Source organism: Cyprinus carpio, chromosome B18 (genome assembly GCF_018340385.1).
Source record: "Cyprinus carpio isolate SPL01 chromosome B18, ASM1834038v1, whole genome shotgun sequence".
Taxonomy (NCBI): Eukaryota; Metazoa; Chordata; class Actinopteri; order Cypriniformes; family Cyprinidae; genus Cyprinus; species Cyprinus carpio.
The window spans coordinates 15,147,288-15,162,830 of NC_056614.1; the positions used below are offsets into that span (position 1 = coordinate 15,147,288).

The 15,543-nt window shown below is 36.0% G+C and overlaps 1 long non-coding RNA gene and 1 pseudogene across 2 annotated transcripts in view; one reads left to right on the top strand and one right to left on the bottom strand.

Moving 5' to 3' along the window:
• Nucleotides 1–440: 440 nt before the first annotated feature.
• LOC122140354 lies at nt 441–3,570 on the bottom strand (annotated as a pseudogene).
• A 1,069-nt stretch (nt 3,571–4,639) lies between these two features.
• Nucleotides 4,640–15,543, top strand: part of LOC109068248 — a 93,479-nt gene continuing 82,575 nt past the window's right edge. For both annotated transcript variants that reach the window (XR_006157092.1, XR_006157091.1), the window contains exons 1-3: nt 4,640–4,753; nt 5,106–5,237; nt 5,403–5,452. This is a non-coding gene — a long non-coding RNA (uncharacterized LOC109068248). The remainder of the gene's footprint in view (nt 4,754–5,105; nt 5,238–5,402; nt 5,453–15,543) is intronic.

Here is a 15,543-nt window from a genome sequence, read left to right on the forward strand (position 1 = left end):
AAAAATTAGTGTTTTTATTAAGTTCTAATGTTGTGAAAAACAGTACAAATCCAGTTACTCCATCTGGCTTGTTGCTTTCCAGTTGTTGTTTTTAGTGATAATTTACCATCTAGACATGATGAGACTAATTAGAGTATTTTTAGAGGTTTTTTTTTAGAATTAGTGTTTTTTATGTGCAGTTTATAGATTGATTCAAATAGTTAATATCACAATAACAGACAGAAAAGTACAGAAAAACAGCAGAATACCAGAATACATTGCAAAGTGGACAAAACTTGACAATAGTCTGGCTGAGTTTGACTACAGAACTTTGACATGAACTCATGATCAAAACAAACAATTCACCTGTAATCCATAAACAACGTGGAAAAAAATAATTAAATAATTAAGGCACAAGGTGGTTCTTTGGTCTTCTCCACAAAATAAACTTGGATAAAAGATTACTGTTCACTTGGGCAAATCTGCAACGTTAAAAAGACATCATAATATGATGATACTGTACATACTATTAAAGGCGTAACAGAAAGAAAGGAAGGATGAAGAAAGGACCAACCTCTGAATATGGAGGAGGCGGCTGGAGGCGGAACTGCTGAACACAAGCGAATGCTGAGCCATCTAGCAGCCAGTCTGGTTGTGATTGGCAGGTTGAAGTTTTGTGCTCCTCAAACTGTTTCTCTGACATAACCTCTGCATAGCTTGGAGGGGATGATAGGAAATATTACCATGAAAATTAAAGATGAAAATAAGTATATACACACATTTAACAAACACTGTGTGCCACAATCATACACTTTATTAATGATTTGACATAAAAGCTGATTTCACTGCATCATTAAATTTGCACCATACATTCAGCTATGTCTGGAAAAGTAAATGTGGGGTATAGCAAGCTCATATTCACAATGGAATGGCTGTTCATGTCAAGACCTTTGGTACCAATCACCACTGGAATCTGCACTTCTAGAACAATAACCTTGAGCAAAGAAACAACAAAGATACAGCCATTCATATAAGGGAGTTTTATACATGTAGCTTGTTAGCTAGTAGATGTTACACAAAAAAATGGGCATTTGATGTCAGTTAATCAACCTTTTCCATAACTATACTATGTTTATCATAAAATAAAGCCTTGTAGCATTAATGATAATAATAATAATAATAATAATAATAATAATAATAATAAAGAAATCCATCAAATAATCATCATAACATTTTTACTCACTGCAAGTAAGTTTTCCACTCTCAGGATGCCTGAATTCAGAATGGAGGGAGAAACTGGAGGGATCTTCAATGTGTTTCCATTCCACCTGCTGGAAGTGTCAGACAGCACTACATTTCCTCTAGCACGAGCAAACCACCAGTTTGATGCTTTTTGTTTTACCCTTGGATGTATAGGTCTGTATCTGGTATACCACTGCTTTTTGCACAACTATACGAGATAGGCAGAGCATAAATTGGAATTGATTCTCCTGGAGAAGAGATAAAAAATAGTGTGTTAGATGAAAAGCAAATTATGTACTTTTACTGCAGCAGATTAGAAGACAATTGCTAAGCAGCTACATCTACCTCGATATAAACTTTGAGCAATCATAAGTTTACCAAGATTTAATAAATCTGTAATAAATAAATGTTCCTATTACTTCTGAAGGGTATTTTAGGTTAACAAAAATCTCAGAATATATAAGAATATTTAAAATATTCAAATACTGTCATCCTGATACACACAAAAAGTTAATAAAAACATCATTATTTTCCCTTACCATTGCAATAACCTTGTGGGTCTATGCTGACAGTCAGTGAGATGGGACCAGAAGTAAAGATCCAGCAGCCAACCATCTTCTTACAGGTTTGTGACACTGGAGACTGTAACAGTAAATCTGAGAGTCAAAGGTCAGGAGGAAGTTCTCTAATGCAGTGCTTCTTTGCTTCAGATTTTGACTACTACTTGATGTTCAACGTAATGTAATAAGCTTAATTATTTTGCCCTTCTAACTATGCTCAATTATATGATTAGTTATGTTTTACCATTGTCTATCTCCAGCTCTGACTCCAGTTCAGAACATCTGTATATTCGGCCAGTTGAGGGCAATATTAATGTTCCAAGTGTTTCTATTTAGTGTCAGTGTTGTGACATACAAATTCAAGCACAAATGAAAATAGCATTTACAACGCAACTTCCTGTCAAGGTATGGAATGACCTCCTCTATGCAACCTGTTGAGAGTTCATGATCACTAGTCCCACTATTTACCATCACATCCTATGATTACAGGTCACACACTGGATTTTATGAGGAAATAATTTAAAACTGTTCAAAAAATGTTTTATAGAGTATAGTCTATATGTGTATAATATAAATGAAGTCTGAACATTCTACATCCACAGTGTTGGCTTTATCATGTGATTTACAGCATCAGCAGTGTTACTTTACTTCCAAAAAATGTTTCACCTACTATTTTTTGAATATCAGGAATTCAGACATACTACTCATTTCATATACTGTTTTTAACTTATCATATGGTTAAATAAGCATATTAAGATGTAAGGTTCAAGAAGGTAGCCCTTCAGAAGCAAAATGAGTATGTGTGGGAAAACAGAAGGCATTTCTGACATACTCATGATTAATGTTGGCACATTGACATCAATATGACTGATGATGCAAAGTTCTCTACAAACACATTGACTCTCATGGAATGGCCTTTTTAAAACCATGCCTGCACCATGTAGTAAACACAGCCATGTTTTCCAGAGAAAGAAGAAAACAAAGGACTAGAAAAAAAAAGTCAGTGCTCTGAATAAGAGAACACAAGATTTTATTTTGAGAGTGAGAACTGCAATTAATACAACATAATATTTACAGCCTTTACGTATGTTAGGCCTTAACACAATCTAAATTCATAATGTTGCACTGTTTCAGTAATTTATCTATGTCACACACACACACACACACACACACACACACTGTTTCAGTATTTTATGTATGTTATATATATATATATACATATATATATATATAGACACTAGGGCAGCGCTGTGTAGAAAGCCCTCAGAAAGAAAAGAAAATCTGAACTGACCAAGGGCACCCTGCATCCTCTAACTTGAACTGGGCCCTGTCCTGTGCTTGGGATGGCCCTACTTAACATGCTAAAAATCAAACATTTGCACTTACCTTTGAGGTAGTTACAGATCAAAAGGGATCTCGTATGTGCCACTATCAAGGATGATGTTTTGGGGACCTGATCAAATATTAATAAAGCAAATTGTACTACACTAATTAATGAGTTTGAAGGCAATTCAACCACACTCCGATCATCACAAATATTAATGAGTAAAACAAGTTCAGCTTATATTGCAGACATTCCTGTTGTTGGAACAAGGGTCTTGGATAAAGAGAGGCATTTCTTCTCTTTGGAACAGCGGGATCGTTTATGCATCCAACTCACCTGAGCATATCCCTTCAGTAATACGTTTACGGTTTTGACTGTGGTGGCTTCCGAGAGTTTGAGAGAAACATGTCCAGACACTACTTCACTACTCACTACTTCACGCCATGATTTTGCCAAGTAAGACATGTTCCTGGATCAACATTACTGTCCAAAAATATAGACTTAACCCAATCACTACCCCAAAACCTAACCCTACCCATAATTTATTCCTAAAATCAGTGTGAAATGATAGCTGATTAACAAGGGTGTTAAAGCACCTAACCCCGACCGTAAGCCTAAAACAGATATTTCCTGAAAAGTTATCCTTCAATTCTGACTGGTTGTTTGGAATGTTGTTCCAGGATCAACAAGGATGTTGATCCAGGAACACGTTGTACTTGGTGAAATCACGCTCATCCTACTTCATCAGTAACCAACTCTCTGCTTGTTGTCAAGAATCACATTCAGTGATTTTACTTCAGTATGTGTCATATTAGTTTCTGGAAAGTAAATATAAGTACATTTCAAATTGTTTGCCTCGTTGCATTCACACACACACATTAAACAGAAGGCTTATCTAATCTCATGCCTAACATTTCTGACTCACCTACTGTTTAGGCGATACTTTGGTTTAAAACATATGACATTAAGTTACTATGTTTGAGAAAGTCAACATAACTTTATGAAGAATATCTAACAATGTTTAACATATGCCACATAAATAAATAAACATTATATAATTACTTCTCACTTTGCTGCAGGCAGCAGCACACCCTCCATGCAATGTGAGTTGTTTGCAGGCCACAGCCAGTGTTTATGTATATACTGTATGGCAATTGGCTGATTGTCTTTCAGGCATTATCCCCTCTCATCTGGATTGTTACTGCAATTCGTTTAACTGTACAGTAACATAAACAGATAATATAAAAACAGACAACAGAAACATAATATAAAAAAAATAAAGAAATACATATTGGAGTTAAATAGAAGTAACCCCTCTCCAATTTTTTTTTAAATTATTTGATAAATACAATATTATAAATGGTTACATATTACATTTAGATAATAAAATACATTTAGATAAAAATATTGAATATTTTATTTATTGAATATTTATTTATTGAATACATGCATATGAGATGCGATTGGGCCAGCAGCACCGCCTATGCTTTGGTTGATTGGATAGTTTCTGACTCACAGCCAATCAGCTTGCTTGCTTTGGAGTTCACGCAGCCTAACCTTTTCCGCTAGTTCTGGAAACCTGTTGCTCTTCAGACGCGTTTCTAATCCCGAGAAACTTCCAAAGAACTTTCGATAGAACTAATGAAAGGTTTGTTATTTTTTCCCCATTTGTTCACAACACAAATGTATATTCATTTAGCTGCACTGTGCCGGTCTTTACATAATAATAGTAATAATAAAAAACCCACAATGTTTTGTACTGTACTCATGTCCACCACTTTCTGTGAAAGTCTAAGTAAAGGTGCAAATCTTTTTGGGCACTGGCTTCACTTACAATTAAGTACCATGGTATGTATGTTACTGATTGATATACAGTGTTACTGATAAACACCCATGCATACGCGTGCACAAATATATAATAATTTGTTGGGATTAAATGGTTTACACGACTTTACAGTCGCGATCCAGGTAGCAAATAACACTCATTTTTGTACTGACAGGATAAGGTGTTTGTTCTGTAATCTGTTTTAAGACCACCTCAACTCTCATACACACCTTGGATCGGCAAACATCCCACCTTGAGGATGTAAGAAGATATTTTAGAAGTGTCTTCTCTTTATCACCACCCGATGGTGAGTATGCAAACCTACAAGACACTGTCTGCTGCATCATGTTCTCACTACAGCATTAAAACATACAGCCATATACTCTTAAAAATGTTATAAATAAATCTTAGAATAATGAAAGGAATCCAGAGGTTTTTTTTCCAGCTTCATAATCCAAGCGTTTCTTTCCAGGTGCATCTCGAAGGATGCTGCTTACCTGTTCTCTTTATCACCACCCAATGGTCAGTATACAAATCTGCAAGACGCTTTCTGCTGCATTATGTTCTCACTACAGTAATAATACATACAGCCATATATTCTCAAAAAAGTTAGAAATACATCATCTTAGAATAATGAAAGGGATCCAGAGGTTTTTTCCAGTTTCATAATCCAAGCGTTTCTTTCCAGGTGCATCTCGAAAGATATTGCTTACCTATAGCCATATAAGATCATATTCATTTACTGAGTCAACAAATGCAATGAAAGCAGGACCGTTAAACCCATTCATAGTGATGGCCCAAGAGGACTGCACGGAATGCGGTAGAAAGCAGTAACTGTTAGATGTACTGCATTGTTTAATAGGATTATTCAGCATGAGCGAAAAAGGGAGGTCAGTATCAGGTCATAGCATGCAATAATCTCAGTTACAGGCGCCATCAGTACAGAAAATGTGAGGGTTTGCAGCTTACCTAGAGTGTACGCGAGTTGTGTGTGTGTGTGTGTGGTGCGTGGACTGCTGCAATCTCCCCTGTGGGCTAATAGATTCGAGATGACATGTTCTCCGCTTCCATGCTGAATGTTCAGTGAACTTTCTGGCACAGAGGCTGCCTCTAAAGTGGGTTCAACCAGAGGTTAATATAAACAAACAGCAGAAAATGGAGAGCCAGGGATTATTAAATGTTAGGATGACTGACAAATCCCTCATTGCCATTAGCCCCTGGCCTTCACCTATGCCCCGCTTTCCAAAAAATACTCTACAGTGGCTCAACAATTTTCTTTCTTTATTTTTTTTTTTTTTGACAGTGGCGTGTTTAGTGCCAGCCATTGGGAGCTGAGAATTTGTAATGTGTGGTCAGACTGTGAGTCACTTGACCAGAGAAAGCTTTTGCCAAAATGTCCCGTCGCTACAGATGAAAGATTGTGTGCACACATTTTAATGAGTTTATAAATATAAAGTGTTGGGAGGTGTTTATGACAACTAATGTGACCGTCATCTAGCACATCATTTCTTGATGTAACTATTCTCATTACGAATTATTTTTAGTAGGCATTCTTAAACTTGACTTGACAGATTATTATTAATACTTTTTTTTTCTGTGTTTGACAGTATCATATATTTTGGGTTCAGGGTACTAAACAATTATAAAAGGGACTATAACTATTTAAAATGATGTTGAAATGATCAAGTTCTTGATCTAAAATATTTTGAAGTATGATCAGGATGTGTAAAATAGTTATTTTCAACATTTTATTTTATTTTTATTTTATATATATATTATATATATATATATATATATATATATATATATATAATATATATATATATATATATATATATATATATATATATATACATATATATATATATGTAGTCTTTTTCACAACACTTTCAAGTAAATAAAGATCAGAACGGGAAAAGAAAGGGAAAAATGGTTAGATTCAGAGCAAGAATAGCAGTGCAGGCTGAAATTCAGTTTGTACATATCTGAATATAAATATTTAGATATTGTGTATAATTATGATAATATATGAATTAAGTTGTAATCTTTCTTTGTATATGCTTTGTTTTAAAGTCTTTTTTTTTCCTCCAATGCAGTAGAAAATCACATGCACTGCCCTCTTGTGGATAGGAAATCAAATTGCAAGCAGTATGAAAAAATTGGACCTTTCTTACTTTTTTGATAAAACAGACAAACCTCACCATCCACCATCATCATTTACAGCCTGCATTAATAAAATATTGAGAGTTTAGTCTGTTATCTACAGCTGGGTAAACTTTAATTGCAGCTCCAGTTTGACAGATTGTGTATGGAACATGAATGTTCTTTTCCTAGTTAACAATATCTGCAGTGCTCCTTTGAAATTCCTGCTCATATGGAAAGAGTTAATTCAAGGATGTGAATTGTCCCTGTCCGAGCAGCTGAAATTTATCACTGCCAGCGCCAATGTGCAAATTTTGTGATGTCGGCAGTGCATTGTTAACAGTGATTGTCATCTAATTAAATTGTGGCTCGTCACAAGAGATGCTTTTTATGCTGAGATAAGCATTGGGAGTCTACTCAAGCGTTCCCAAGATCAATAAAGATGTTCCCTTCTGGATTACGAATAGTCTGAGGGTTACGTGGGGCAGAGGAATTAATTAGGAAAGAATTCTTTTATCCCCCCATAGACACACTTTCAAAGTTGTTTGGTTGTTGTGGTGGGGAGGGGTGTTTTTATGTTTTTTTATTATCTTTTATTCTGTCTTTTTTGATGAATGTTTTTGAGGGGGAGTATGGGGAACTTCTTAATCCTATCTATCTCAAAGCAAATTAAAAAGTGAAACTAAAATTAAGTTATTTGTCCTACATGTGTTGTGTTATCCATGCTTTCAGTCCACAATCTACTCAAAGTTACTGTAAATATAAAAGCAATAATCATTTATTGCACAAATATATACAAATGTTTATATATGTGTGTGTATATATACAATATAAGATTATGATTTTATATATAAAAATACAGTTATATTGATCCTATTTAAATGTATTGTATGTGTGTGTGTGTGTGTGTGTGTGTGTGTGTGTATATTATTATTTTTACTTTATACTTACCAAAGTAAAGACGACATGCCGTCAAATTTGTTTTTGTAGATTCGTGCAGATGTATTGATTGATTTAGTGCATCCAGGCAGCAAACGCTTGGTGAGCTCTAACCTGTCTAAGTACACTCTCATCAGTTTTAATGTGTTCAGTCTCATTGACTTGACACAAGCCAGGGTCTCAGTCCAATTCACTGCATCGTTCCCTCCTGAAAGAGCACAGCTTGAGACCCTTAGCAAAACCAACAGTGCTTTTTATTGCTGAAATGCAATCAAATCAATATATATATACAGTATGTTTTTTTTTTAGAAAATATTCACAAGATATGGCAGACTAAACACAGGGAATTTTGTTGGCACTTGCGTGACTGGTCTCTTTTATTGTTGCTGTGATCACAGAACAATCCCAGATATTACCGTCTTTGTTCAAGCTCTTTTGTAGACGGCGGCACATATGCACATAGTGTTTTTTTTTTGTTTGTTTTTTTACAGCGTGCTCAGGTGCACGGCAGTGTCATCCCCCATTGCTTAGACATGCTTGTGCGGAGTGAGAGGTGAGCTTGCTAAAAGACACATAGAAAATAGACTGATTGCAGAATAGAGGTAGGCATGCCTGCTTAATGCACTCACACCCTAACCTTGTCATTCTTTCATCAGCCCCCACGCAATCCACCCCAAATACACACATTTTTTTTCTATTGGCCTTGTGCAAACCGAACAAAGGGAACCGGTATAAAGTAGAAGAGAAAGAAAAGCAACAACAGAAAAGCTGATGTTCTTATCTGTATAATCCAAGGGTGCTCAGAGGTAGCTTGGGGTTAAACCTGCCTTCACGCCTTGTTCCTATTTCACACTTTAATGGCATTTTAATGTGACTGTCACTCTGAGGTAGGGTTCATGGTGTTCAGGTGTGGTCTTCAAAAGAGCTGGAGGAGGGGAAAGCCTATAATGCAATAAATAAAGCACCTATAGTCATATACAGTACATATACCCCCAGTTTCACAGACAAGGCTAAAGCCTAGTCCCCGACTAAAATGCAAGTCTGAGCCGTTTCAACTGAAACTTGCAATGATTGATCTTGAAATATGTCAGTGCCCTTGTTTTGTCTCAAGATGCACACGTTAATGTATTTTCTAAGGCATGTTTATAAAAATTACTTTAAGATCGAAATTTTTTAGTTACAGTATTTGTAAAACCAGTTTGATTGTTTGATCAGTTTAATTGTTCCTGTGTCCAGAATGAAAATTTTGTCATCAATCACTTACCCCCATGTCGTTCCAAACCCATAAAAGCCTCGTTCGTCTTCGGAACACAATTTAAGATATTTTGGATGAAACACAGAGCCCTGTGACTGTCCCATAGACTGCCAAGTAAATAACAGTGTCAAGGTCCATAAAAGGTATGAAAGTTTTTATGAACACTTTTTGTAAGCGAAGAAAACTTGTAAAGTCGAAAAATAACGACTTTATTCAACAATTCCTTTGTCAACAGTCTCCTCTGTGTCTCTCCATGTCACCGTATGCTGCGTATGCTCTTCCGTATCATCCACGCCACAAGAATGCACTGTTTTCTTTCGGTGACATGGAGAGACACAGAGGAGACTGTCGACAAAGGAATTGTTGAATAAAGTCATTATTTTTGTTTTCTTCACTTACAAAAAGTGTTACCGTCGCTTTATATAACCCAGATTGCATGTCTGATGGCAGATGGGAGTATTCTGACGACGACTTTCATACATTTTTATGAACCTTGACACTGTTATTTACTTGGCAGTCTATGGGACAGTCACAGGCCTCCCGGTTTTCATCCAAAATATCTTAAATTGTGTTCCGAAGACGAACAAAGCTTTTCCGGGTTTGGAACAATATGGTGGTAAGTGATTATTGACAACATTTTCATTTTGGGGTGGAGTATCCCTTTAATATCATTCTATCCTGTTAGTCTTTTGTAATATACCTTAATCAAAATATTGACATTTTCAAGTTGACACCCTTGTTCTTTTCTTTCATCCTATTAGGTACCTTGTTAATTTTCATGTAAACATATATATGTTATAATTTAATAACAATAATGTTTGTAACAAAGGTTAATGTAACAGAAATGTCAATTTTTCTTTCCAAAAAATGGACAGTCAGAGGGAATTTTGGATAGGTAGGTGGTAGATATGAGGGTGGGATTACTTTCCGGAGGGAGATGAGAGATTACTTATCTCATTTATTTCAGTTTGGATACACATTTGATTTGATGGGATCAGATAGGATATACCTCAAGCTGTTCTCTTTTCTGAGCAATTGGATGTGCTCTGTTTGTACATAACATCAAACACACAAGCTGAGACAGCCAAAAAGCATACCCTATATGTTTTTTTTTGTTGTTTTTTTTTTACAGGAAGCCCATTTTAACACCGAAAATTTATTATAGACCTTGATTTGGCAACTGAGAGATTATATTGTCGTCAGAGAGGCAGAGCGGATAGGTGTGAGGCAGATTCATTCAGGAGTTTCACATTAGCGTGGCGGCCAGTGTTATTACAGCTGTTATGAAATCTTGACAAAGGGGTGAATTCCACTCTTCCTCAATAATTGCCTTTTAACGGTCTGTCCTCTGTATCCATGGAAACATAAAAAAGCCACACAGAATACACAGGAATTCCTGTTATTGCCTCAATGAAGCCATCAAAATTGATAAAATTAGAGGATAGCAAGTCTCTCTACTGGCTGAATCTGAATGGTCAGAGACTGTGTTCAATAAACCATTATGGGATACTTTTGATTTTATGAAATCAAATGTGAGGTGCAATGATAGACTAGTGAACCTCTTTGTGTACATGATGAATAAAACAACATTTATTTGCTTTTGAATTTTCAAGTGCAGCCGACTCTGTGAATTAAATGAGTGTGTGTGGGAGCATTAGAATGTAGCTGCTGTCTATAAAGGAGGGGGAGGGGGGACAGAAGAAGAGAGGAAATGAGTTTATCCCAGGGGGTTCATTTGGAAATCTGCTCAGGTGTCGGCATTTTTAATGAATTTCTATAAATTCCAAATGACTGATAGTTGTTATCAGCAGCGGCTCTGGCAGTGATCTCTATTGCATAGTTAATTGAACAGCGAGCACAGTAATTAACAAAGTTATTCTCAGTGCTATGGGGCATTTGGTCTGAGCCATTATGGATCAGAATAGAGAGCTGTGCAATCAACAGGAAAGTTCTCGTTTCAGGAGAGCACAGTTGTCAGATGTCTCATGACCTCCCATGACCAAATTTGTAAGTGAACTGCAATTAATTTTAACTAATCCGGAAATATATTTAACCATTTTGCTAAAAATAAATAACAGCTTGCACATTTTAGATAGAAAACAAAGTCTAGTTTAAAGTTAAAATTAAATGCAGTTCAGACACCATTTTAATTCCATAATCGGAATATTTAATTGAATATGAATAGATATATATATATATATATATATATATATATATATATATATATATATATATATATATATATATATATATATTTATATATATTATATTATTATGTTATTATATTATTTTTTAATGGAGTCTCTTATTCTCATCAAGGCTGTATCTATTTGATCAAAAACAAAGAAAAAACAAAACAAAACAAAACAAAAAACAAAAAAACAGTAATTTTGTGAAATATTATTGCGCTTTCTAATATTAGTTTCCTTTGATGAATAAAAGGTTAAAAAGAGCACATTTAATAAAATAGAATTTTCTTAACAGTCTTTACTATCCCTTTTTCATAGCTGCAAACTCACAAGAGGTCAAAAAGATGACATAGTTTGGAATATAAACCTTGTAGGGGGTTCTGGGGGCAGAGAACACCCACCCCCACCCCACCCCTGCACAGAATCTTTTTTTTGGTCAATTTGACATGTAAATTAAGCTTTCTGGTGCACTCTGACAACAAAATAAAGGGAAAAGACAACATCTGTTTCAAGTAAAACAAACAAACAAACAAACAAACAAACAAACAAACAAACAAACAAACATATATATAAAATAAAGTGAGACTTGGTTTTGAATTGTGGAGCCAAATAGTTTGGAACTCATAATAATTATTTGTATTTTATATGTTGATGATGATGATAATGATTATTATTAATATTATTATTGTTATTATTATTATAGTAAGAGAATCCAGCATATAAAAGAAAAAAAAGAGCGAAAAAAAGTTAAAAGTATATTAAAGCTTTGGGGAGTGAAATGCTTTAAACATTGACTTGACTTGCTTTGATTCGCAATATTCTTCATTTTTCAAAGTGCAAAAGTTCAAGTCACTGGGCCTGCTATAGTACTTACTGTAGTTTGGTGCTGAGAAACAGGGTTTTGGGCCAGAAACAGATTAGAATGCACCTCACCACAATCTCTGGGTTTGTTTTGCAGCTGCTTACATGATACAGGGCATATAGTAGATGGGTTGTTGGAGAGGGGTGGTTGAAACCATTTGGGGATTGTCTTGTTGCAGGGTTGGAACAAGTTATTTAATTTTGAATAAGGATTTTATATATATATATATATATATATATATATAATATAATATACAGGTTCTTCTCAATAAATTAGAATGTCGTGGAAAAGTTCATTTATTTCAGTAATTCAACTCAAATTGTGAAACTCGTGTATTACATAAATTCAATGCACACAGACTGAAGTAGTTTAAGTCTTTGGTTCTTTTAATTGTGATGATTTTGTCTATGTCTACAAATTAGAATATGGTGACATGCCAATCAGCTAATCAACTCAAAAGACCTGCAAAATGGTCTCTCGGTTTGGTTCACTAGGCTACACAATCATGGGGAAGACTGCCGATCTGACAGTTGTCCAGAAGACAATAATTGACACACTTCACAAGGAGGGTAAGCCACAAACATTCATTGCCAAAGAAGCTGGCTGTTCACAGAGTGCTGTATCCAAGCATGTTAACAGAAAGTTGAGTGGAAGGAAAAAGTGTGGAAGAAAAAGATGCACGACCAGCCAAGAGAACTGCAGCATTATGAGGATTGTCAAGCAAAATCGATTCAAGAATTTGAGTGAACTCCAAAAGGAAAGGACTGAAGCTGCGGCATCAAGAGCCACCACACACAGACGTGTCAAGGCATTTGGCTACAGTTGTCATATTCCTCTTGTTAAGCCACTCCTGAACCACAGACAACATCAGAGACCTGGGCTGAGGAGAAGAAGAACTGGACTGTCCTCTTTTCAGATGAGAGCAAGTTCTGTATTTCATTTGGAAACCAAGGTCCTAGAGTCTGGAGGAAGGGTGGAGAAGCTCATAGCTCAAGTTGCTTGATGTCCAATGTTAAGTTTCCACAGTCTGTGATCATTTGGGGTGCAATGTCATCTGCTGGTGTTGGTCCATTGTGTTTTTTGAAAACCAAAGCCACTGCACCCGTTTACCAAGAAATTTTGGAGCACTTCATGCTTCCTTGTGGTCACCAGCTTTTTGAAGATGTTGATTTCATTTTCCAGCAGGATTTGGCACCTGCCCACACTGTCAAAAGCACCAAAAGTTGGTTAAATGACCATGGTGTTGATGTGCTTGACTGGCCAGCAAACTCACCAGACCTGAACCCCACAGAGAATCTATGTGTATTGTCAAGAGGAAGATGAGAAACAAGAGACCAAAAAATGCAGGTGAGCTGAAGGCCACTGTCAAAGAAACCTAGGCTTCCATACCACCTCAGTAGTGCCATAAACTGATCACCTCCATGCCACGCCGAATTGAGGCAGTAATTAAAGCAAAAGGAGCCCCTACCAAGTATTTAGTACATGTACAGTAAACATACATTCCAGAAGGCCAACAATTCAATAAAAAGTTATTTTTTTTATTTTTTTTTTATTGGTCTTATGAAGTATTCTAATTTGTTGAGAAAATTGGTGGGTTTTTGTTAAATGTGAGCCAAAATCATCATAATTAAAAGAACCTAAGACTTAAACCACTTTAGTCTGTGTGCATTGAATTTATTTAATACTTTACATGAGTTACACAATTTGAGTTGAATTACTGAAATAAATGAACTTTTTCACGACATTCTAATTTTATTGAGAAGCACCTGTGTGTGTGTGTGTGTGTGTGTGTGTGTGTATAATTTATTGTAATTTTTTTCATGAATGTGCATAACAGAGTCCATGTTGATTCCATGTATATTATAAGTGTGATGCACGGAATTTTAGGGTAATTCACCTCAAAATTAAACAAAGATGCATTTGATTGATAGCGTTATTTATTTTCCAAGTTTCTATATAGTATTATAATTGTCAATTGTTCTGGCCACGAAAATCTTGTAGTGAAAATCTGATATTTTGACAGCCCCTAAGTGTAAACGGGCCTTTATACAGTACAGTGTAATTAGGAGTAGTTCTCGCCATTTGTGTGTGTATCCTAAGTTGTGTTATACTGGCCTTTAGGCCCCTCTCCTTTCAGTGGATTGGCGGAATGGGGTTGGTGCAGGCTTGCCATGCCTGGCTGGCCCCTGACCCTGGGGGTGACTCACATGTCTGGGTCATGTAAGCTCCTGTAACCCACTTCTGCGCTGACGAGAGCCTGACAGCTGCCCTGCTCCTGCCTCTCTCTCTCTCTCACACACACACACACACATACAGAGTTCTTACAATTACATTTTTTGTGTGCTTATCATTTAATGTCCTTTACACACACAATTAAAAAACGGAAACCAATGCATGTTACCCCTTTCTTACTGACATACAAGTCTCTAATTGGTGAACATAGAAGTTTCTGGGTGTTCTTTGCATGTTGCCTTGCATGACAACACCATCGTCATGTGCCCTAGCTTTTGTTTACCCGGAATAAGCAAAATATTGTTCTTTTTTTACACTAATCTTTGAGAAGGCAGAACGTTTCTCAGCACAGCTTGCCCCACATTGCTTAATGTGTCTGTGACTGGAGATGCCTGACCCCAGATATTCTATTTTTGCTCCCTCTGCTCTGCGTTTTACGTCAGAAGACACTGCTCCTTTTATCGCTATAATGGATGTGGTCCGAATAGGATGTTAAACAAAATAACCCCATTTCAAAATAACCCCATCTTTCTGCAACTTTCTTGTCTTAATTATTGGAGGATTATTTTGTTTTTCTTTCTGTTTGTTTTCTTTTCTTTCTTTCTTTAATGCTGTTGACAGGTTATGTATTCCAAACATGGCTACTTAAAGGGTTCTGGCTACTTAAAAAAATTGTCATTAATTACTCACCCTCATGTTGTTCCAAACCCGTGAGACCTTTGTTCATCTGCGGAACACAAAATAAGATATTTTTGTTGAAATCCGAGTGCTTTCTGACCCTACATAGATAGAAACGCAACTGACATGTTTAAAGTCCAGAAAGGTAATAAGGCCATCATTAAAATAGTCAATGTGACATCAGTGGTTCAACCGTAATTTTATAATGCTGTGAGAATACTTTTTGTGGGCAAAGAAAACAAAATAACAGCTTTACTCTACGATTTCTTCTCTTCCTGGTCAGTCTGCGCCACCATTCACGAGACTACCACAAAAA